General features: G+C 37.1%; 1 long non-coding RNA gene across 2 annotated transcripts; it reads left to right on the forward strand.

Annotated features, from left to right (window-relative positions):
- Window positions 1–411: 411 nt before the first annotated feature.
- On the forward strand, window positions 412–2,625 carry LOC125219209. 2 transcript variants are annotated; one of them, XR_007176089.1, is made up of 4 exons: window positions 412–724; window positions 1,093–1,304; window positions 1,380–1,487; window positions 2,065–2,625. It is a non-coding gene; the product is annotated as an uncharacterized LOC125219209 (long non-coding RNA). The 2 variants fall into 2 exon arrangements; XR_007176088.1 differs by having other exon boundaries at window positions 414–724; window positions 2,169–2,625.
- Window positions 2,626–25,933: the final 23,308 nt, after the last annotated feature.

The following is a 25,933-nucleotide window of genomic DNA, read 5'->3' on the forward strand; positions in this document are numbered from 1 at the left end:
AAAGTACTTCCTCCATTCCATAGTAATGGAGGTGTTTGTTTTCGGTATGGAGATTAAGAAAAATTGTGTTGGTGAGTTAAGTAAAAGGAGAATAAAGTGGAAAATTAAAAAGATAGAGAGATGAAGAAAGAAAAAAGTAAGAGAGAAAAAAGTAGGGGTGGAAAACTGTGTTGAATTTTACTAAAGAGGGAAATGACTCTATTACTAGGGAATGAACTAAAATGACAAAGTGACTCTATTACTATAAAACGGAGAGAGTAGATTATTAGTGAAATGTTATGCTTACATAAAAATCACACCGTGTAGTCAACCATAAAATATGGACTACTATGTGAATAAATTGCAATGGACAGATAAGACTATTTCTCCCGAGACATTTTAAATTATGCCATTATAATAATGGGAGTACTACATTAAAAACATGAAATCAGAAAAAAGAAAAAAACACATGGAGCCCTAATTTTCATCTCCTCCTCTTCCGCCGCCAACTTGAGAAAAAACACAAAAATCTAAAAATAAATTCGCAGATTTATAATATTCCATTCCCACATCAGATTTTTCTCAACTTGAGATGGAGGAGGAAGTAGACCAATCTATTTCCTCAAGAATTCATTTTGGTGGAATGATTTTCGGAAAATCAAAGAGGTTAACTTCTCGAGCAATTACACAATGGGCGGCATTGGAAAATCAAAGAGGCTCCCTCTCCTGCGTCAGCTACTACCAGGTATCCTTTTCTTTCATTTCCAACTTGTTTAATAAAATGGCTCCTTCAATGAACTTAATTGTTGGCAATTAGTGGATTTGTTTGTCTGATGATATATGAACTTCCGTATACGTAGTACCAAATAGCTGATCCATTTGATATTTACTTCTAGTTGTATTTGAACTTTAATACACTCCTAAATAACTAATCCAGTTCAATTACTTATAAGTAGAAAATCTGTAGATTCTATACAGAATTCTAGCTTGATATTCAACTTTAACCGTAGCTGTGATCTCCTTACAAACACTAATTTCTTCATAATCCTCTCTCTCAAAATGTTTATTATAAAAAATTTTATTAATACTTTCAAAGAAACTGCACTGTTTCAGGTATGCTGATTGTATCAGCAAAATGTGAAAGAAAAACAAGAAACCAACCTGCTTCCCTGAGGTCGTATGGAATGAATATTGTAAAGCATGGAATACGGCTAATGCTATAAAGGCTTCCAAAAGATGTTCGAACAATCGCAGACAGGGAAAAGAAGGCTCTTGGCACACATGCTAATGGCTGTGTTGCATTTGATGTGATAGCTAAAAAAATGGTAAGAATTGTATTTTCCGGTGTCACTTGTTTACATTTTTTATTATTGTAAATTTTTTATTAAAATTGTTTGCAGGCTAAAGAGACCAAGGGAAAGCTCCCTCCATTTCGGGACATATTTATCAAGACTCATAGGCTAAAGGATTCACATGAGATTTGTTCACAAGAAGCCAAAGAAATTGAGGTAATTTCCTTTCACGGTACAGTTTCCTAAGCGAGAGTTAATGAGGTAATTCAAATTAGCATGCTTCTATGTTCCATTTATTCGACTATCCCTTTGCATATGATTGAGAATTTGAGATTGTCGTGTGGAAAGAAAAAGTCGAGGCTTTGAAATTTTGAATTGGATGCCTGATGATTAGGTTGATAAATGAGATGCAACTTTAGACCCTCAAAATCTCTACTACTAGATGTTTTTTTTAGTTAAGAGTAGGTGGATCTATGGAAATTTTACTTCTTTGTAGATAGAATTAATAGGATTCTTCTAGATGCATGATGATTTAGTTGATAAATGTGATGCCTGACTTGCTTGAGTTTTACTTCTTTCCTGTTTCAATTTAGGTGAATTGATGTGTTATACTCTCAGTTCTTGAGATCTCATTAGATTTGTTTTGTCATTTGTATTGAATGCCATGAAATTGCAGATTACTGATTTATTAAGCTATGGTTGTTTCAGTGAATTTTATTGACATTATAAAACCTGTTTAGCTTATTATCTTTTATTAATTGCTTGCTATTGTAATTTGTTTGTTTGTTTAAAGGAGATAGTTTTGGCAAGGGCTGAAGTGTTGCGTGCTGAAGGGGAAGATAGCTTATTATCTTTTATTAATTGCTTGCTATTGTACATTTGTTTGTTTGTTTAAAGGAGAGAGTTTTGGCAAGGACTGAAGTGTTGCGCGTGCTGAAGGGGAAGATCAGATTACGATGCAATCTTTCTCGAGCTTTTTAGGAGGGTTAAGAAAAGGAAAGTTTTGGAGCAGGGCAAGCGACAAGCTTGTATTTTCCATTTGCTACCAACTCAGCTGCGGGCTCTGCATCTTCCGGCTTGTCTGGCCTTAGCACTGAGGTTGATAAGCTTCTCGAGCGACGAGTATAGCCATTGCATCAAGAGATCGAAGAATTGCGGGAGCTAGTAAAGGTCCTCAGTCAGCAAGTTCAAGAGTCTAGAAGAAGTTGCTAGTAGTATTTGAACTAAATTTTGGGAGCTAGTGGTATTTGAACTAAATTGTGGGAGCTAGTAGGATTTAAATTAAAGTATAAAACAATATTTTGTATCTATGTAAAATTTGAATTTTCTCATTCAATTGAGCTATTTCATACTATGATTTGAAAAAATAAATCCTAATATTAATTTTAAAAAAATTACAAAAATTTAATAGGAAAATATTTTCAAATAGATGTTGAACAACAAGCACAACGGTACTTGCAAAATGAAAATGGAATTAATTGCGAGCACAATAGAATGCTTGCCGAAGTTGAATTTGGCGAAAACATTGAGGAAGTATTGCGAAAAATGCATGCAATGTTCTAATTCGACTACCAGATTTTGCAAGCCATTTTGCGAGCACTAGTCAATGTGCTTGTAAATTTTTCAGCATGTGCTTGCTAATGTTCTCGCAACTTTTGCGACGAGCCAAATGGTAGCACCCTTTCTACTCGCTAAGTGCTTGCAAAATGACATTTTGCGAGCATATATGCTTATTTGCAAGCACTTTGGTGCTTGCAAAACAACATTTATTTTTAGTGGTGGGTGAGGTGTGTCCTTATCGAGTTAGAGGTGTGTCCTCGAGTGTCTTGTGAAGTGTGTCCTCCAAGAGTCGTAGTGTTGTGTTGATGTTGTGTACACCATCGTGTTGTTTATTAGTGTTTTGTACACTGTTGTTGTAATTAATAAAATTCCTTTCGTATGTGTTTTTGTAATCGATTCTGGAGTACCACTGATAGGCAAAAACCTAATTGAATCTCTAGCAACTCAAATCCCAACTCAAATTCCAATGGAAACTGCTAATTCGGTATCCAATCAAGGGGAAGATAAAATACTCGATTATATATATCTTGCGTGTATTGCTGATTTAATGTATGATTTATATACTGCATGTAACAACTCGCTGGAGAGTCCGGCACGGTCGAGTTGGTTCGAATTGAAACTTCTAGTGTTGACATCTAGTAAAATCTTCCACTATTCCATTATTAGAATAATTTTATGTAGCAAAAATAATTTGAGTAGATTATGGTGATTACACCTATAATCTGATAGTTAAATCTTCCATTATTTCATTATTCGAGTAGTTTTATGTATAAAAAATAATTTTAGTTACAGTGATTAAAGAGGTATTGAATTTTGATTCATGTTTGTAGGCTTCCTTCACATGGAAGGAGAACAGTTCATTAATGAATGATACTTATTACTTTTCCCGTTTCCTCGACTGCAGTGGACATTATAAATACACTTAAAGCGGTAGGGAGTGATCAAACCCTAAATGTTGTTAAAGGTGGTGCTTTAGGGCACATGCTAGATTGTAGTAGAGATGAGTACTCATAGGTGCTCTTACACCCCTTTGCTATACCGAGATATTAAGGGGCCTGAAATCCCATTAAACGAACATTGGTTTCAAATTGCCGGCAAACAAATTAAATTCACGGGAAAAGAGTTTGCGCTTATCACAGGGCTAATTCAAGAATCTCAATTTCAGCCATCAAAGAAAGATCATATCATTCTTGAAAGTAGTATGGTTTATACAAACTTCAAGCATACTCAGCCTTCATCAATCAAGAATCGAAAGACATTGAAAATTATATAAAAGCAACAAATTTGATTATTTGCTACTCTTTCATCCTTTGTTGAGAGGATTGCACTGTATATGAATGAGCTTGGGTATTGATTGACACAATTTTTATGTCTTTAAAAGATATTTATTTATTTATTTTTTTTGTGTAGTGGTGGGAGTATTTCTTTATATCTTCCGCCTATTCATTTAGATTGAATCCACTACAGATTGGAGTTCAAATAATAAAAAAAAACCATAATAAAAAAAAACATTATTTTAGTAATATTTTGTGAAAAAGATAATCGTATAAAATTACCAAAAAAGCAGATTATTGGTGAAGTCTTATGATTACATAAAAATCACACCGTATGGTCAATAGGGCTGGCAATTTTTGACACGACACGATAACACACGACACGAACCGGCACGAAATTAATGGGTTTGGGTCAGAGCTTATCGTGTTCGTGTCCTTATCGGGTCGACCCATTAAGGACACGAAAATTTCGTGTCGTGTTCGTGTCGTGTTCGTGTCGGGTTCGTGTTATCCGTTAACAATGCGTGTTCGTGTCGTGTTCGTGTCGTGTTCGTGTTATCCGTTAACAAATAATATTTTAATATTATTATTCTTATTAACACATAATATTTTAATATTATTATTCTTATTATTTTCATTTTTCAATACTTATTTTCGTGTCATTAATGGGTTCGTGTCGTGTTCGTGTCGTGTTGACCCGAAACAATTCGTGTCGTTAATGGGTTCATGTCGTGTTCGTGTCGTGTTCGTGTCTGAGGGTAGCGGGTCGTGTTCGTGTTCGTGTTTGAGGTTTTCTTAACGGGTCGTGTTCGTGTTTGTTGTTATCGTGTTCGTGTCGTTATCGTGTCGACACGATAACGACCCGACACGCACGATTTGCCACCCCTAGTGGTCAACCATAAAATTGCAATAGACAGATATGGTCGAGACATTTTAAATTATGCCATTATAATAAGTGGAGTACCACATTAAAAACATGAAATCAGAAAAAAGGAAAAAAACACATGGAGCCCTAATTTTCATCTCCTCCTCTTCCGCCGCCAACTTGAGAAAAAACACAAAAGTCTAAATAAATTCGCAGATTTATAATAATACCATTCCCACATCAGATTTATTCTCAACTTGAGATGGAGGAGGAAGTAGATCAATCTATTTCGAATTCATTTTGGTGGAATGATTTTTGGAAAATCAAAGAGGTTAACTTCTCGAGCAATTACACTTTGTTCGGAATGGGCGACATTGGAAAATCAAAGAGGCTCCCTCGCGGCCCTCTCACGCACAACCGCCTGCTGTCTTCTCTACGACCGTCAGCTACTACCAGGTATCCTTTTTCTTTTCTTCTTCTTTCATTTCCAACTTGTTTAATAAAATGGCTCCTTCAATGAACTTAATTGTTGGCAATTAGTGGATTTGTTTGTGTGATGATATATGAACTTCCATATACGTAGTACCAAATACTGATCCATTTGATATTTACTTCTAGTTGTATTTTTGGACTTTAATACACTCCTAAATAGCTAATCCAGTTCAATTACTTAAGTAGAAAATCTGTAGATTCTATACATAATTCTAGCTTGATATTCAACTTTAACCGTAGCCGAGATCTCCTTAGAAACACTAATTTCTTCATAATCCTCTCTCTCAAAATGTTTATTATAAAAAAATATTAAGACTTTCAAAGAAGCTGCACTGTTGTATACATGGTAATTACTGTGACAGCATGTATTTATATAGTTGCCTATATTGTCATTGCTTAATAAGTTAATATTGGATTCGATGTGATTTGCTTATCTTTTTTTGATACATATTCATATTGTTATTTCTAATTGAATAGGTATGTTTAAACTTTTTCAAATTGTACTAAACTTGTAGCACTACAAAAAAAAAGCGCCCATTTTTTGTTACATATTGATATTGTTATTTCTAATTGAATAGGTATGTTTAAACTTTTTTCAAATTGTACTAAACTTGTAGCACTACAAAAAAAGTGCCCATTTGCTACCAATTATTTTCTAGCACACCACGGTGCTCGCAGATCAAAAACCGAGCAAAAATGCAAACAACGACCCATTTCTGGAGGGGGAATAAAACGAGGGGCTTTGCGAGCACAGATTTAATGCTCACAAATTTTCGAGCAAACGGTGCTAGCAAAACAATGCAAAATATATATGTGCTAGCAATTTAGCGAGCATGAATAAGTGCTAGCAAAACTTTAATTCTTATCTAGATCTACTTTCTTCTTTCTCATTTGTTACCTTTCCCACACGCCCATCCTTACATTACAGCTCTAAACCCTTACATGAATGGCAAGTTCGCAGAGCAATAGATAGAGTGTGCAGTAAAGGAAAAGAAGAGAGTATTTTAACACAAGAATCTTGATTTTGCTTTTTTTATTTATATTGTGTGTGAAATAGAAGTTGGGAGTAGAGAAATATGGGGAAACAAGCTCATCAAATTTTGATATTTTCCAATCATTGAAAGTTGGGAGTAGAGAAATGTGGGGAAACAAGCTCATCAAATTTTGATATTTTTCAATTATTGAAAGGTAAAACTTTGATTTGTTAGTTATTTTTCCAAAGTTGTGGGCTAAATTATTATACTTGAGGGACCATCCTACACATGATCAAGATGGTCGTATATTCATTCATCTAGGGATGATGGATTGTAAGTGGGTTGATAATTTTATACATTTTTTTTTATAAATTTTAAAGTTTCAATCTATATATTGATATGCACATTGTACCCTTCCAAAGACGTGGCGAACATATTGCACGAAGTTTTTCAGAATATAGTACACCCAAACGTATTCTCACAAGCAACTCTTAATGATGCATGCATTGAATCCTATTGGCAAGAATTTAAAGTAATTGTACAAACTATAAACCATTAGAGTAAAGAATGGTCAAGGTTTTACTTGATAATAGGGGTGTCGAAACGGGTACCAGCGGGTACCCGCACCTGATTTTGGCCGAAATTGTTGTCTCGATACCCGCCCCGCATTGTGTCGAGTATTACCCGATACCCGAGTCGGGTATCCCGCACCTGACACGGCGGGTACCCGACCCGACCCGAATATGTTATTATAATTTTTTTTGTAAATCTTTTTATTATTTGAATTATCCTTAACTTGTTGATTGTTATCCGTAATAATGTTAATATTTTAATGCATCCTAAAAAAGCATAAAAATTTCAGAAATCATTAGACATTGAACGAACATAATTTAATAAGTAGTATATGCACTGTATATATAATGCATATGTGTGTGTAGCATATGCTACTATATATATATATATATATATATATATATAATGCATATGCTATTAATAAGTATATGTATGTGCTACTGTATGCTACTGTATATATATTAGTAATAGAATACATATGCTTATGTATAGTATACCACAATTGGTATTTGTATGCTTAAAAATATACGTACTTTATTTTTAATAAAGGAAAAAAGACAAAAAAATATATGTTGAAATCTGAGTCAATGAAGGGGATAATTTAAAAATAAAAAATTACAAAATACTAAACTAAAATTGGATAATTTTCGGGATTATCGGGTATCTCGAGCGGGTATCGGGTATATCCGATACCCGCAAAACCAAAAATATGATTATCCGATCCCGACCCGTTACCCGTTTCCCGTTTCCATCGGGTAGCGGATACCCAATACCCGACGGGTATCGGGTTGGGAGTGCGGGTACCCAATACCCGCTACCTGTTTCGACACCCCTACTTGATATTCTAATTGTAGCTTAGAATTTCTTGATGTAACTAAATTCTTTTCTTTACCAACATTGGTTAGGTAGTCTATAGAATTTTTATATATTTTATTTAATATGTTCTAACTTTTTTTCTTTTCTTTTATGTTATTTTGCAGGTACATGCAAATATTGAGAACTATAATCAAGATCTCGCCAAATGTGCCTTTCATAAAAGATGTAAGCGTAAGTATGGCGATCATGTATACAAACTGAAAAATAGGAAAAGAAAGTCTGCTTACTTCACAGATGCATTGTGGGATGGTTATACTAAAGCGTGGAAGACGGTTGAGTCTATCAAGGTTTCCGAGAGAAGCTCGAAAAACCGTAAACAAGGATATGAGAAAGCCCCTGGCACACATGGTAACGGATGTGTTTCATTTGACGTGACTATGGAAAAGATGGTAAACATAACATTTTGTAGTTTAACTTGTTCATTTTTTAATTATTGTTAATCATTTTGAATACTGCTTGCAGATTAAAGAGAATAATGCGAAGATGCCTAAATTTGTAGAATTTTATAAAAGGGTTCACACGCTAAGAGGCAGGGTTGTGTTCGCAGCGCACCATAGAAAAAATGGTAATTTAAAATTAATTTGCTTACAAATTTATTTATCTATAATTAATTTTTGAGTGACAGCTGCTGGAAGTAAATATCTTTAGTATGATTAATAGTAAATATGAATATGATGGTAGTAGTAGTGACTATGATAGTCACTTGATCCTTTGATGATCACCCAAAATATGAAATTAAATAAGATATCAAGCATTTTTGGTCTTGCATCTTTGGGATTTTAAATGAAGAAAATGGGGACTGCCTTGCATCTATGGTATGCTATGCTTCCATGATTGATTCTATGTGAGCATTTCATGAAAAACCAAGGTAGTGTTGAAGGGGATTTACCATCTGGTATAATTAGGGTATAATTACAGTTGAAATAAAAGGTTTGTTATGAAGGAGTGAACTGATGATTATGAGCATATATGTGAGTGTGTATATATATACAAATCTGATGATTATTATTGATATCATAACTGTTGAAATAAGAGGTGCAGTAGTTTGGAAATCTCACCATCTTCTCATTTCCTATTTTAAAATGTCTTTTTTGCTCTTTGATTTATGAGAGTAGCATATAAATTTCTTTAGCACCATTTCTGATTGAATTTGACAGCTATGTATTACTTTCTATAGAGTTGCAGGGTCATACGCTGGTTGGAATAGACCGTATATAGCATGTACATGCATTGGTTTGAAGTCTTATTATACATGATATGAATCTTGTATCTTGATTGATTTTGTATCATGTAGTTCTGCAAACGAGGGGGTTCTGATCCTTTCTGTTTTCTTCTTCTAAGTTGATATTGATTTTAAATTTTGGGACAGCAAATTCCCGGAACCGGACAGGCAACAAACATTTATTTCCCAAATGCTAGTAGTTCGTCCACTGGGGCTCGGGCGTTAGCAAGGAAGAGTTACAAGCAATGCGAGAGCAAATCACTATTGAGGTGCGCGAGGAGTTGGAGCAGCAAAATGAGGCGTCGCGTGCGGTGCTGGAGAAGCAAAATGAGGAGTCGCTCGCGGAGCCAGAGAGGCAAAATGCGGCGTTGCTCGCGGAGCTGGAGAGGCAAAATGTGGAGTTACGCGCGGAATTTGCGAAAGAAAATGAGAGGGTATTAGAACAATTGTTTACCCTTAGTGAAAAGGTTAATAGAATGAGTAAAAACTTAGTGTAAAACAATCTTACTCTCTCCGTCCCACTTTATGAGTCTCAGTTGGGTTCGACATGAGTTTTAAGATATGTAAAGGAAAGTTGGTGAAAAAATATAGTGAAATGTGGGTCATATTTTTTTATATTAGTTTTATAATAAAATGTGAGTGGAAAAAGGTTAGTGGAATGTGGGGTCTAATACTATTTATGGAATATTCTAATCGGAACTCCTAAAGTGGAACATCCAAAAATGGTAAACCGAGAATCCTAAAATGGGACAGAGGGAGTATTAATTTTATGTAAGTTTTGAATTTTGATGACTCTTCATTCTCGTTTCATTATTATTTTTATTTAATAAAATATCCAGATAATAATTTGAAAAAAATTAATATTAGAATTTATGATGATGAATATGCTAATTTACAAATAAAAAATATATTCTGAATGCTAATTACTAGCACCATTGTGGTCGCAAAAAGAGCTGAAATTAAATAGTCTAAAATTTGCGAGTACAAGGGAGGTGCTAGAAAACTTAATAGCACAATGGAGGTGATAGAAAATTTACGAGCAAAATGGAGGAGCTAGCAATTTTGCAAGCACTTATATAGCTTGGTCAACATCGCCCATTTGCGAGCAAAAAGGTGGTCAGGAAAGAACTTCTGCTAGAAAAACTGCTATCAAATTTGCTACTAGCGCTATAGCTAGCAGAGTTAGTGCTCGAAATCTGATAGCAAATTTGACTGTTGCGAGCACTTTAATACAGTTTTGCTAGCACCATTGTGCTCGCAAGCGGCCGCTGTTTTTGTAGTGTATGTCTGTGAGACTAAGTGGAAGATATTGAAAAAAAGACGCCACCGACTTTGATGATATTATGGTGAAATCGTGAAACATTAAAATATGTTAACTAGCAATTAAATATGACTGACGTAGTTAGAATTAACTAGAATCATCTAGCATTTGAAAGTCGGCAAAATAAACCGACTTATACTCCTATATAAAAGCACTAGGCCTATTTTGTTAGTGTGTGCATGAGAGAATAAAAAAGTGTGCGTGTAGTGTAGTACAAGAGAGTGAAGAGTTGTAGAGTGGGTGAGGTGTGTCTTCGAGTGTCTTGTGAGGTGTGTCCTCCAAGAGTCGTAATGTTGTGTTGATGTTGTGTACATCATCGTGTTGTTTATTGGTGTTTTGTACACCGTTGTCGTGATTAATAAAATTCCTTTCGTATGTGTTTTTATAATCAATTCCGAAGTACCACCGATAGACAAAATTCTAATTGAATCTTTGACAACTCAAGTCCCAACTCAAATTCCAATGGAAACTGCTAATTCGGTATCCAATCAAGGGGAAGATAAAACACTCGACCTTCCGATAATTGCATTGTAAATTTGTTACTCCATTATATATATCTTGTGTGTATTGCTGCTTTAATGTATGATTTATATATTGCATGTAACAACTCGCTGGAGAGGGCTTGGTCAAGTTGGTTCGAATTCAGAACTAAGCTTGGTGTAGAGTGACTTAGCTTTAAGCTTAAGATTCCAATCGGAACTTCTAGCGTTGACATCTTGTTAAATCTTCCATTGTTCCATTATTAGAATAGTTTTATGTAGCAAAAATAATTTGAGTAGATTATAGTGATTAAAGAGGTATTGAATTTTGATTCATGTTTGCACACTTCCTTCACATGGAAGGAGAATAGTTCGTTAATAAATTATACTTATTACATTTCCTATTTTCTCAGGGAGGGAAATGACTGCAGTGGACATTATAAATACACTTAAAGCAATAAGGAGAGATCAAACCCTAAATGCTGTTAAAGGTGGTGCTTTAGGGCACCTGCTAGATTGTAGCAGAGATAAGTATTCATAGGTGCTCTTACACCCCTGCTATACCGGTTAGCGCGGGTGTAAGAGTACTCTGCTACAACCTAGCAGGTGCCGTAAAGCACTACCTTTAACAGCATTTAGGGTTTGTTATTGAAGCAGGTTGCAGTCTATTCAACTATGAGTGGACGCAAGAACTAAAAACGTTTATTGTCTTATCATCAATAACGGTAATGCTCAAACAATGTTTACTTTTAATTCTTACTCCAAGAAAAGAAAAAAATACTCATATTCTCTCTCTATAACATGTGAACACAATGTCCAGCGAGGTATCAAAAGTTTTAGAACATAATAAGCTATGTCTAGGTGCAAAAATGGCTGATTTGGTAATACTGGTATCTTTTAATTCGATTCTTAGTTAATTATTGCTAAAGAAATGGATTTTGTGTTGGAGATTTAGAGTTACAAGAAGGAATACAAGAGCTACTGAATCTAAATTACAAGAAACAAATTCGAAACAAATAAACTGGAAAAAAAAGGAAAGAGCCGAGTCGAGGAGTCATCTTTCCGCAAGACGAGATACGCCCCGGTAGTGTTCTTCGGGTTGGCGTTTCGTCCCCAAAGATAAAACGGCTACGTCTCTGGTGAAGCAGCACCGCTATCAACAGAGCTCCGGCGAACTGGATGGAGGAGAGGGCAGAGCTTCGACAGAAGAACAATGCAGAGGGAGAAGAGAGTGTATGATGCAGAGTGAATTCTAGTTTCTGGTGTATGGAATGCTAGAATGGCTAGCCTATTTATAGGCTCAGTCCACTGCAGGGGTCAACCCAGCCTTGATGGCTGTCATCAATGGCACACTGTAACGGTCGTCGGTTACGAGCGTTACAGACGTTACAGAGCTGATGAGATTCTGAATCTAGAAGCTTCTAGATTCGTCCATGACGTGGACTGTCACGTGTCAGCCACGTTGGCTTACCGCGTCATACTGACGAGGTGTCATCCCGCTTGGCTCGCTGACGTGGAAACGGTGGTGGTCTAAAAAGAAATAGACCCACTAGACTTGGGCCAAGCCCGCAACTAGGCCCACGACCAAGCCCAACGAACAGCCCAAAGACCAATTGCCAAGATCCAAGTCCATGTCCAAGTCCAAGGGCACGGGCACGAGCACGGGCGCGGGCTCGGGCTCGGGCTCGAGGCTCGCGGCACGCGGCTCGCGGCGGGGCGGGCGGCGCGCGCGTGTGGGCTCTTACAGCCCATCTTAGTCCACTATAATTATTACATGTAATAATCCTTCTTATTAAATACTAGTTTAATAAGGTTGAAACTTTCAATGTGGGATAATTAACTCTCTTAATTATTCCCTAATCTCCTCTCATAGCTCATTAAGTTTGCAATTTTTGCACAACTTTAAATAATTATTTCTCACTCACCGGGAATCGGATTTGAGAAAATAAATATACCACGGTCATCTACTCCGAACGTAGATCGACGCTATATCATTTAATTTTACAAAATTAAATGTCTCGTTGAAATTATAATTGGTCAAAGTCCATTGACCGGGCATAGATTCCAACATTTTGTTTCTCAGATTATTTTTCCATATTGCACTCGTAATCATTGGATTTGGATTGCATTCAACTTGCTCAATAAATCCGCAACACTATTGGTTTCTTATCCAAATCCCGTCCCTTCTTAAGAGTGTGATCTTTTGTTCCAAAAACTGGTAATATATCTACATACTGTCTATCTCTTCAATCGATTGACGGGTGAAATGTGTAATATAGAGATTAGTTATAAATTGATTTGAATCCGAAGTTATTTTGTTAATACCCTTACTAGAAGCAAGTCCTCGAGCAAGTTCATGTTAAGGGTGCCCAAGTCAAGGAAAAGCAACAATTGGATAGACAAGTCTTTTCGAAACAGACGAATGAGTATGTTTTACTCCCTCCGTCCTTCTGGAGTAGAGGCGTTTTTTTCGGCACGAGATTTAAGAAATTGTGTTAAAAGTGAGTTAAGATGATTCCATCAGGTGTTCTTAGAATTTTCATTCCAAGAATTACATCGGCTAGACCCATGTCTTTCATGTCAAAGTTTCTCTTTAACATGGCTTTTGTCTCGTTAATCACTTGAGTGTTACTACCCATGATTAACATGTCATCAACGTAGAGACACACTATAACGTACCCGTTATCAGTGCTTTTAATATAGACACATTTGTCACACTCGTTGATTTTAAACCCATTTGATAACATCACATTATCAAACTTCAAGTGCCATTGCAACGGCGCTTGTTTTAATCCATATAGGGACTTTACGAGTTTGCATACCTTTTTCTCTTGTCCAGGTACTACAAACCCTTCGGGTTGTTCCATATAGATTTCATCCTCTAATTCACCATTTAGAAACGCAGTCTTAACATCCATTTGATGAATCTCAAGATTGTGCAATGCAGCAATCGCGAGAAGCACTCGGATAGATGTAATCCTCGTTACAGGTGAATAGGTATCGAAGAAGTCATGTCCTTCCTTTTGTTTAAAACCCTTTACTACCAATCGGGCTTTATACTTATCCACTGTTCCATCGGCCTTAAATTTCCTTTTAAGCACCCATTTGCACCCTAAAGGTTTGGCACCTTCGGGCAAATCAACCAACACCCAAGTGTGGTTTAGCAAAATTGAATCAATTTCGCTTTGAACAGCTTCTCTCCAATGTAACCCGTCTGGGCCATCGAAGGCTACTTTTATTGACGTTGGCTCTTCATCCAACATAAAAGCAATATAGTCAGGACCAAATGTTTTTGGTGTTCTGACCCTATTACCACGTCTTAGTACTGCATCACTTGGATCAGGCCTCACTCGCTTGCGCGATTTAGGCTCTTCATCCGCAGATTTAGAACTAGTGGCTTCATCCACTGTTTTAGAACTAGTGGCCTCATCTTCAATTCTTGTCTCGGAATTGATTGGGACTTCTTCTTTGTCCTTGCAAGGAAATGTATTTTCGAGAAATACGGCATTCCTTGACTCGATTGTTGTTCCTACTGTAATAGTCGATATTTCAGACTTGTGAACAACAAATCTATATGCACTACTGTTAAGTGCATATCCAATGAAGATACAATCGACTGTTTTAGGGCCAATTGTAACTTCTTTGGGCGGGGGAACCATCACCTTGGCCAAACACCCCCACACTTTGAGGTATTTGTAGGATGGTTTCCTACCTTTCCACAACTCATAAGGAGTGATGTCTTTTCCTTTGAGTGGAATTTTGTTTAGGATATAGTTGGCTGTCAAAATAGCCTCCCCCCACATGTTCTGGGGTAATCCTGAACTTAGTAGCAACGCATTCATCATCTCTTTTAGAGTTCGATTTTTGCGTTCTGCTACACCATTAGATTGTGGTGAGTATGGAGCAGTTGTTTGATGAATTATACCACTTGCGTTGCATAACTCCTCAAACGGGGCTACATACTCGCCTCCTCTATCACTTCGAATCGCTTTGATTTTACAACCAAGTTGATTCTCAACCTCGTTCTTATAATTTTTGAACGCTTCAATTGCTTCATCTTTACTTCTTAAAAGATAAATGTAGCAATATCTTGTGCAATCATCTATAAAAGTGATAAAGTACTTTTTACCACCTCTAGTTTGCACCATCTTTAAATCACATACATCCGTGTGAATTAATTCAAGGGGTTTTGTTTTCCGTTCAACTGAGTGAAACGGTAACTTAGTCATTTTAGCCTCAAGACATATTTCACATTTGTCTTGGCTATCCACTTCAATTGCCTTTAGTAAATCTAAGTTCACTAATCTTTTCACGGCTTTTGAATTTACATGTCCCAATCTACAATGCCACAAATTTGAAGACTCGGTCAAATAAGAGGAAGTAGATGCTTTATTATTATTGTTAGCCAAAGGCTTTGGAACAAGGCGTGTAGCCACACTAAGCTTGAAAAGTCCGTCGGTTACATAACCTTTTCCGAGGGACTTCCCAAACTTGTACAAAGCAAACCTATCAGACTCGAATACAAGTTTAAACCCCTTATTAACTAGTATTGATCCTGACACTAGGTTCTTGCGGATGTCCGGGACATGCAGCACATCCTTCAAAGTGATAGTGACGCCAGAGGTCATCATGAGAATCACGTTGCCAATGCCGAGGACCTCGGATGATGCTTGATTCCCCATGTTGATCTTCCTCCCTTCAACAGCAGTGTAGGAGGCAAACTTGCTCCTATCGGAGCAGACATGAGCCGTAGCGCCGGTGTCGATGTACCAGCCGCCCTTGTTGTCAACAATGTTGACTTCTTCAGTGACCACGGCAACGAGGTCATCTTCATTCCAGTCCTTGAACTCCTTCTCAACGACGTGGGCTGCCGGCTTCTTCTTCTTGCTTCGGCAGTCTTTGGCAAAGTGGCCAACTTTGCCACACTTGTAGCATTCGCCTTCAAACTTCTTTGTAGGCTGCTTTCCCTTCCCCTTGTCCTTCTGATTTGGGCGAGGGCGTTTGTTGGAGGGACCGCCCCGCTCCAACAAGTTGGCTTTGGCATCAAGTGGGCTAAAGCCCTTAGCCTTTTGGTCGATCTTGCGCACATCCGCTTCAATGCGCAGCTTCACGATCAAGTCTTCAAGACTCATCTTCTTTCGCTTGTGCTTGAGATAGTGCTTGAAGTCCTTCCAACTAGGAGGAAGCTTCTCAATGAGTATGCACCGCACAAAGTTGTCGGGCAAATTCATCCCTTCAGCCACGAGTCCGTGGATGATCATTTGGAACTCTTGAACTTGTTCCATGACCGGTCTAGAGTCGACCATTTTGTAGTCCATGAACTTGGATACTACAACATGTTCCGTACCGGCAGCATTGTCTATACTATACTTCTTTTCTAGGCTTTCCCACATCTCTTTTGATGTGGTTACAAGGGAGTATACATTGTACAAACTATCATCTAATGCACTTAGAATAAAATTTTTACAAAGATAATCTCCTTTGCGCCATGCTTCATAGTCCGCCATGACCTCAACACTTGTCTCTTGATCACTTGGCGCGGGCGGCTCGTTCTCCGTGAGGAAGTTGGCGATGCCCAATGTTGTCAAGTAGAACAACATCTTTTGGTACCACCTCTTGAAGTCAGCTCCTCCAAATTTAGGTGGCTTCTCGGCGGGTGGCATCATTCTAGGTGCCAACGGTGCCGCACTTGGTCCTTGGAAGGAACCAATTCCGTTGCCCCCGAAGGAGCCAACAACATGGTTGGGCATAGAGCCCCCACCATTCATGTTGGGCATAGAGCCCGCCATGGTCGCATTGGTCCCGAAGGAGCCAAAGCCCGTGTTGAACCCGAAGGTTCCAACACTCGCATGAGACCCGAAGGCCCCAGCAGTCGCGTGAGACTCGAAGGTCCCCGCATTCGTGTGAGACCCGAAGGCCCCAACACTCGATCCATTAAAGGATCCGAAGGAACCACTAAAAGTGGAACCAACCGACCCACTCGAGGTGGATCCACCAGTGAGCCCCTGGGTATTAGTGTGCACCCAAGGGGTTGTTGATGAAGATGGATAGAGCCCGGGAGTTGGCATCATCGTGGTGGATGCCATGGTGGAGGAAATGATGGCGGCGGTGGTGGCCGGAGTGGTGGAAGCGGCAGAGTTTGATTCGGTCGACATCTCCAGCAAAGGTGATTAAAGGTTTCGAAAGTTTTAGGTTCAGTTATGTCCAAATTCCTTCAAAAGCAAGTTATATCTCGTCTTGCGATTGTTGGAGATTTAGAGATTACAAGAAGGAATACAAGAGCTAAGTGAATCTAAATTACAAGAAACAAATTCGAAACAAATAAACTGGAAAAAAAAAGCCGAGTCGAGGAGTCCTCTTTCCGCAAGACGAGATACGCCCCGGTAGTGCTCTTCGGATTGGCGTTTCGTCCCCAAAGATAAAACGGCTACGTCTCTGGTGAAGCAGCACCGCTATCAACAGAGCTCCGGCGAACTGGATGGAGGAGAGGGCAGAGCTTCGACAGAAGAACAATGCAGAGGGAGAAGAGAGTGTATGATGCAGAGTGAATTCTAGTTTCTGGTGTATGGAATGCTAGAATGGCTAGCCTATTTATAGGCTCAGTCCACTGCAGGGGTCAACCCAGCCTTGATGGCTGTCATCAATGGCAGACCGTAACGGTCGTCGGTTACGAGCGTTACGTTCGGGCGTTACAGAGCTGATGAGATTCTGAATCTAGAAGCTTCTAGATTCGTCCATGACGTGGACTGTCACGTGTCAGCCACGTTGGCTTACCGCGTCATACTGACGAGGTGTCATCCCGCTTGGCTCGCTGACGTGGAAACGGTGGTGGTCTAAAAAGAAATAGACCCACTAGACTTGGGCCAAGCCCGCAACTAGGCCCACGACCAAGCCCAACGAACAGCCCAAAGACCAATTGCCAAGATCCAAGTCCATGTCCAAGTCCAAGGGCACGGGCACGAGCACGGGCGCGGGCTCGGGCTCGGGCTCGAGGCTCGCGGCACGCGGCTCGCGGCGGGGCGGGCGGCGCGCGCGTGTGGGCTCTTACAGCCCATCTTAGTCCACTATAATTATTACATGTAATAATCCTTCTTATTAAATACTAGTTTAATAAGGTTGAAACTTTCAATGTGGGATAATTAACTCTCTTAATTATTCCCTAATCTCCTCTCATAGCTCATTAAGTTTGCAATTTTTGCACAACTTTAAATAATTATTTCTCACTCACCGGGAATCGGATTTGAGAAAATAAATATACCACGGTCATCTACTCCGAACGTAGATCGACGCTATATCATTTAATTTTACAAAATTAAATGTCTCGTTGAAATTATAATTGGTCAAAGTCCATTGACCGGGCATAGATTCCAACATTTTGTTTCTCAGATTATTTTTCCATATTGCACTCGTAATCATTGGATTTGGATTGCATTCAACTTGCTCAATAAATCCGCAACACTATTGGTTTCTTATCCAAATCCCGTCCCTTCTTAAGAGTGTGATCTTTTGTTCCAAAAACTGGTAATATATCTACATACTGTCTATCTCTTCAATCGATTGACGGGTGAAATGTGTAATATAGAGATTAGTTATAAATTGATTTGAATCCGAAGTTATTTTGTTAATACCCTTACTAGAAGCAAGTCCTCGAGCAAGTTCATGTTAAGGGTGCCCAAGTCAAGGAAAAGCAACAATTGGATAGACAAGTCTTTTCGAAACAGACGAATGAGTATGTTTTACTCCCTCCGTCCTTCTGGAGTAGAGGCGTTTTTTTCGGCACGAGATTTAAGAAATTGTGTTAAAAGTGAGTTAAGATGATTCCATCAGGTGTTCTTAGAATTTTCATTCCAAGAATTACATCGGCTAGACCCATGTCTTTCATGTCAAAGTTTCTCTTTAACATGGCTTTTGTCTCGTTAATCACTTGAGTGTTACTACCCATGATTAACTGTTCATCAACGTAGAGACACACTATAACGTACCCGTTATCAGTGCTTTTAATATAGACACATTTGTCACACTCGTTGATTTTAAACCCATTTGATAACATCACATTATCAAACTTCAAGTGCCATTGCAACGGCGCTTGTTTTAATCCATATAGGGACTTTACGAGTTTGCATACCTTTTTCTCTTGTCCAGGTACTACAAACCCTTCGGGTTGTTCCATATAGATTTCATCCTCTAATTCACCATTTAGAAACGCAGTCTTAACATCCATTTGATGAATCTCAAGATTGTGCAATGCAGCAATCGCGAGAAGCACTCGGATAGATGTAATCCTCGTTACAGGTGAATAGGTATCGAAGAAGTCATGTCCTTCCTTTTGTTTAAAACCCTTTACTACCAATCGGGCTTTATACTTATCCACTGTTCCATCGGCCTTAAATTTCCTTTTAAGCACCCATTTGCACCCTAAAGGTTTGGCACCTTCGGGCAAATCAACCAACACCCAAGTGTGGTTTAGCAAAATTGAATCAATTTCGCTTTGAACAGCTTCTCTCCAATGTAACCCGTCTGGGCCATCGAAGGCTACTTTTATTGACGTTGGCTCTTCATCCAACATAAAAGCAATATAGTCGGGACCAAATGTTTTTGGTGTTCTAACCCTATTACCACGTCTTAGTACTGCATCACTTGGATCGGGCCTCACTCGCTTGCGCGATTTAGGCTCTTCATCCGCAGATTTAGAACTAGTGGCTTCATCCACTGTTTTAGAACTAGTGGGCTCATCTTCAATTCTCGTCTCGGAATTGATTGGGACTTCTTCTTTGTCCTTGCAAGGAAATGTATTTTCGAGAAATACGGCATTCCTTGACTCGATTGTTGTTCCTACTGTAATAGTCGATATTTCAGACTTGTGAACAACAAATCTATATGCACTACTGTTAAGTGCATATCCAATGAAGATGCAATCGACTGTTTTAGGGCCAATTGTAACTTCTTTGGGCGGGGGAACCATCACCTTGGCCAAACACCCCCACACTTTGAGGTATTTGTAGGATGGTTTCCTACCTTTCCACAACTCATAAGGAGTGATGTCTTTTCCTTTGAGTGGAATTTTGTTTAGGATATAGTTGGCTGTCAAAGTAGCCTCCCCCCACATGTTCTGGGGTAATCCTGAACTTAGTAGCAACGCATTTCTCTTTTAGAGTTCGATTTTTGCGTTCTGCTACACCATTAGATTGTGGTGAGTATGGAGCTGTTGTTTGATGAATTATACCACTTGCGTTGCATAACTCCTCAAACGGGGCTACATACTCACCTCCTCCATCACTTCGAATCGCTTTGATTTTACAACCAAGTTGATTCTCAACCTCGTTCTTATAATTTTTGAACGCTTCAATTGCTTCATCTTTACTTCTTAAAAGATAAATGTAGCAATATCTTGTGCAATCATCTATAAAAGTGATAAAGTACTTTTTACCACCTCTAGTTTGCACCATCTTTAAATCACATACATCCGTGTGAATTAATTCAAGGGGTTTTGTTTTCCGTTCAACTGAGTGAAACGGTAACTTAGTCATTTTAGCCTCAAGACATATTTCACATTTGTCTTGGCTATCCACTTCAATTGCCTTTAGTAAATCTAAGTTCACTAGTCTTTTCACGGCTTTTGAATTTACATGTCCCAATCTACAATGCCACAAATTTGAGGACTCAGTCAAATAAGAGGAAGTAGATGCTTTATTATTATTATTAGCCAATGGCTTAGGAACAAGGCGTGTAGCCACACTAAGCTTGAAAAGTCCGTCGGTTACATAACCTTTTCCGAGGGACTTCCCAAACTTGTACAAAGTAAACCTATCAGATTCGAATACAAGTTTAAACCCCTTATTAACTAGTATTGATCCTGACACTAGGTTCTTGCGGATGTCCGGGACATGCAGCACATCCTTCAAAGTGATAGTGACGCCAGAGGTCATCATGAGAATCACGTTGCCAATGCCGAGGACCTCGGATGATGCTTGATTCCCCATGTTGATCTTCCTCCCTTCAACAGCAGTGTAGGAGGCAAACTTGCTCCTATCCGAGCAGACATGGGCCGTAGCGCCGGTGTCGATGTACCAACCGCCCTTGTTGTCAACTATGTTGACTTCTTCAGTGACCACGGAAACGGTGGTGGTCTAAAAAGAAATAGACCCACTAGACTTGGGCCAAGCCCACAACTAGGCCCACGACCAAGCCCAACGAACAGCCCAAAGACCACCCAAAGACCAATTGCCAAAGTCCAAGTCCAAGTCCAAGTCCAAGTCCAAGGACAAGGGCACGGGCACGGGCACGGGCACGAGCACGAGCACGCGGCTCGCGGCGGGGCGGGCGGCGCGCGCGTGTGCGCGCGTGTGGGCTCTTACAGCCCATCTTAGTCCACTATAATTATTACATGTAATAATCCTTCTTATTAAATACTAGTTTAATAAGGTTGAAACTTTCAATGTGGGATAATTAACTCTCTTAATTATTCCCTAATCTCCTCTCATAGCTCATTAAGTTTGCAATTTTTGCACAACTTTAAATAATTATTTCTCACTCACCGGGAATCGGATTTGAGAAAATAAATATACCACGGTCATCTACTCCGAACGTAGATCGACGCTATATCATTTAATTTTACAAAATTAAATGTCTCGTTGAAATTATAATTGGTCAAAGTCCATTGACCGGGCATAGATTCCAACATTTTGTTTCTCAGATTATTTTTCCATATTGCACTCGTAATCATTGGATTTGGATTGCATTCAACTTGCTCAATAAATCCGCAACACTATTGGATTCTTATCCAAATCTCGTCCCTTCTTAAGAGTGTGATCTTTTGTTCCAAAAACTGGTAATATATCTACATACTGTCTATCTCTTCAATCGATTGACGGGTGAAATGTGTAATATAGAGATTAGTTATAAATTGATTTGAATCCGAAGTTATTTTGTTAATACCCTTACTAGAAACAAGTCCTCGAGCAAGTTCATGTTAAGGGTGCCCAAGTCGAGGAAAAGCAACAATTGGATAGACAAGTCTTTTCGAAACAAACGAATGAGTATGTTTTACTCCCTCCGTCCTTCTGGAGTAGAGGCGTTTTTTTCGGCACGAGATTTAAGAAATTGTGTTAAAAGTGAGTTAAGTGACGGAAGAATAAAGTAGGAAAGAAAAAAAGGTAGAGAGATGAAGAAAGAATAAAGTAAGAGAGAGTAAAGCAAGAGAGAAGAAAAGTTGTTGCTTTTTACCAAAATAGGAAATGACTCAGCTCACAGAGGGACGGAGGGAGTATTATTTTTTTAAATAATTTTTTTTCAAATTATATTTATTATATTTTGTTTTATAGGTTTGATTGTGGAATCTATTTGATGCAACTTATGGAACAAATTGAAGGTTGCGAAACAATTGTCGTCAAGGTAAAATTATTCATAATAAATAATACGCTAAAGAGCGACTAATTGAACTGAAATATTACGCTAAGAACTACTAATATTGAATCAAATATATGTGTTTTATCATTTGACAGGCAAGTTAGGGATGTGACTTGTACCACAGATTTCATTAGTTTAATAAAATTGCACCAGATAACTTGATAAGAATTAATAATATTATATATTCACTGTAGTTAGATTCTAATAATAGTGTATATGTATGACAGGATAATTGGCTTAATCAATGATACGTTGATGTCGTATCGGAATTACCACCTCAAAATTCGCCAGATGCCGAGCTGCCAACTGGAAATGAAAGATCTCACTCTCCTGCCAAATCGATGATGCCAAAGACTCTGCACCTGAATCACCACCTCAAAATCTGCCAGATGCCGGGCTGTATAACATCTCCTGGCAAAGCGCTCGTGGATGATGATGCTGTCAAAGGCAAGACAGGAAAAGAAAAAAAAAATATCAAAACAAAACATCATTTCTGGAAAGAGAAATCTTAAAGCCCCTAAAGTTTTCTCCCCAACGTAAAGTTTATCGAGAGTTTCCATTTTTTTTAGTATTTTCTTATACGTATATTGTTATTTTAATGGACATCGCATGTGTCTCAGATGAAGGTGGATGATGCCCCTGAGATAGATGCCTTTGCGAGGAAGGCGAATGTATATTAGTTTGTCTATTATTTAATATGCCATTGTATTGGAATTTTAATCACTCTTGCAGCAATTGTTATATATGTTCTCTATTGTAGGCTCCATTTCGATGGATAAATTCCAAGACTTGACTTTCCTATTATTCCAATGAGACTTTTGTGCATTGGTTATTTAGAATACTCTTTCTTGAGAGATTCACTACAGGTTTTGTTTGGCTGCTGTGTTATACGAGGTCGAATTTGGTGGTGGTTCGTTAGAGCTCGTTCCTTCTGTAAAAAAATCATGACAGTTATCTCAAAATCATGAAGTGATGCTATTTGATAAATATATTATTACAAAATTGCTAAACAAATAATTGTAGTAACTGTTATTGTATCTGTATCAATTGATATTTCTATTATGGCTGTTATGGCGTGTTTAATTTTTAATTTGCCATTTCATATTGATTTGAATCAATGTGTTCGCATGTGATGCTATATATTTGGATTGCTAAACAAATAAGTAACTGATGTATCTATTGATATTTTTGTCTGTGATTTCTTGTGATTGATGATCATAATTAAAAATTTATTTTTTGTTTAGTGATTTTTTAAAAGATCTGCCTAGCCATCTCAACTTTATCCATATGACTAATTTAACACCAGATCGATAAATTTTATTATGGCTTATCTCATCTCATGCATATTGTATATCATTATTGTCTAACGATTTGAACACCACCTACTTGTAATACAATTACGAGCTACCCTAATTCATTTATTAAAACTTAAATGCACGTACGGTTATCATAATTAAAAATCTATTATCAGAGTCCCAATATCCTAAATCTACTTTTAAAGACCGAACTAGGGAGCAAATTAGGATTATCCATTTTCTTAATCTTGTAGTTAGGATTAATTTACACTTAATTTAATATTTTATTCAATAAAAACTTTTTTATTTTAATTTTATTTTTTTTAATTTTTAATTTTAACTTTTTTAAAAAGTGTTTTAATTTTTTTTAAAATTTTTTTTATTCAATAAAAACTTGTCAGAGTAAATAATGAACTATCTTCGCTAAATAATGAACTAAATAAAGTATGTTATGAAGTAATTTTGACATGTTATTGAAATACATTAATGATACAACAAATTTTAGTGTTAAACATTAAACGGTAGTAATGAACTATATTCAATAAATAATGAACCAAATGAACGTTAGTAATGAAGTAAATATGACATTTTATTGAAATACAATGTTAACTGTGTAGTAATGAACTTATTACTTCATTCCGTTAGTTTATTACTCCCTCCGTCCCCCATAATTTGTCACCATTTGACCCGACACAGATTTTAAGAAATGTAATAGAAAGTGGGTTGAAAAAGTTGGTGGCATGTGAGTCTACTTTTATATATTAGTTTTATAATAAAATGTGAGTGAGCATGAGTTAGTGAAATATGAGGTCCACTACCAAAAATGGTAAAAGTGAAAGGTGACAAATTTTTAGGGACGGACGAAAAAGAAAATAGGTGACAAATTTTCAGGGACGGAGGGAGTACTTCATTCAGTCATGCTATTACTTCATTCAATTAGTTCATTACCTCATAATGTGTTATGACATAATTATCTTTCAGTTGAAGTAAATTCGATATGTAATGAATGTGAAAAATTACTTCATAACTCATTTAGTTCATTATGTAGTGAATATAGTTTATTATTTACTCCAACAAGTTTTTATTGAATAAAAATATATAATTTTTTTTAAAATTTAAAAACAATTAAAATAAAATTTTAAAAATTAAAAAAAAAACTTAAAATATAAATGAAAAATATAAAAAAAATTAAAAAAACACTAAAATTAAAAAAAAGTATTTATTGAATAAAATATTAAATTAATTGTAAATAAATCCTAACCACAAGATTAAGAAAAATGGATGACCCAAATTTGGTCTCTAAGAAGGGTTCAACATTGATTACAACTCTCTATTATCATAGTCAAATTTGTAAAAATAAGATTTTATACATAAGTAGTTATAGCATATAAGAAATTGTTCAAAACGAGAATCTTTATTTATTGTTACAATATAATTCACTACAAATTTTTTTTGCTAAGAATACTTCTTTATTTAATTAATGAGACTAATTTACACTTATAAATAGATCACTTACCTTAAAAAAAAGTTACTATCATTCTTGGTATGTTAACACAAATGGAAGCATTCCATAAAATCAAAATATTAAACAAATTTATCCTCGACTCAATCACCTTTTCTGTAACCTATTTTTCAAATAAATTCAATATTAGTGCGTTTTTATATTTGTGTCCTTATAAGATGATTTTGTTCTAAATGCACTATTTCAAGTCATTCCATTACCAATATCTACTATGAATGATCACTATTACTATATGTTACAATATCTAGGTTTGAATTCAAGTGATAGCGAAAATTTAATGTTTTTAATTTCCAGGTGGGAACACTTACGTAGATAAGACATTAAATTAATTAATAAATAAACCAACTGATCAAAAAGCCCAAAAAGTCATGTTTCATCATATGTTACGCTTCCAGCCCTCACATAATTCTTTAATTTAGGTATGTTATAATTTCCATCTCTGATTATTAACAATTTATCAATTTTTTCAGTCTCACTTTTAAATACTCTCCTCGTCCCATATTTTAATGGGCAATTGATATAGTGCGAGAAATAAGACAAAATTAGTAAAGTAAGAGAGAGGAGGAAAATGATAGTTAAAATGGTGTTAATGGATAGTAGGACCCACATTATTAGTAGTGTTTAATTGTGGTATAAATTGTAAATAAATTGATGTATATGGGTAATAAATTGAGATAACTTTCCAAAAATATGATGCACATATTTTTGTGGGATGTACGAAAATGGAAAGTGCACATATTTTTAGGAGACGGAGGGAGTATTAGTTTTGTAATAAAATATGAGTAAGAATGAGTTAGTGGAAT

The sequence above is a fragment of the Salvia hispanica genome, chromosome 4 (assembly GCF_023119035.1).
Source record: "Salvia hispanica cultivar TCC Black 2014 chromosome 4, UniMelb_Shisp_WGS_1.0, whole genome shotgun sequence".
Classification (NCBI taxonomy): domain Eukaryota; kingdom Viridiplantae; phylum Streptophyta; class Magnoliopsida; order Lamiales; family Lamiaceae; genus Salvia; species Salvia hispanica.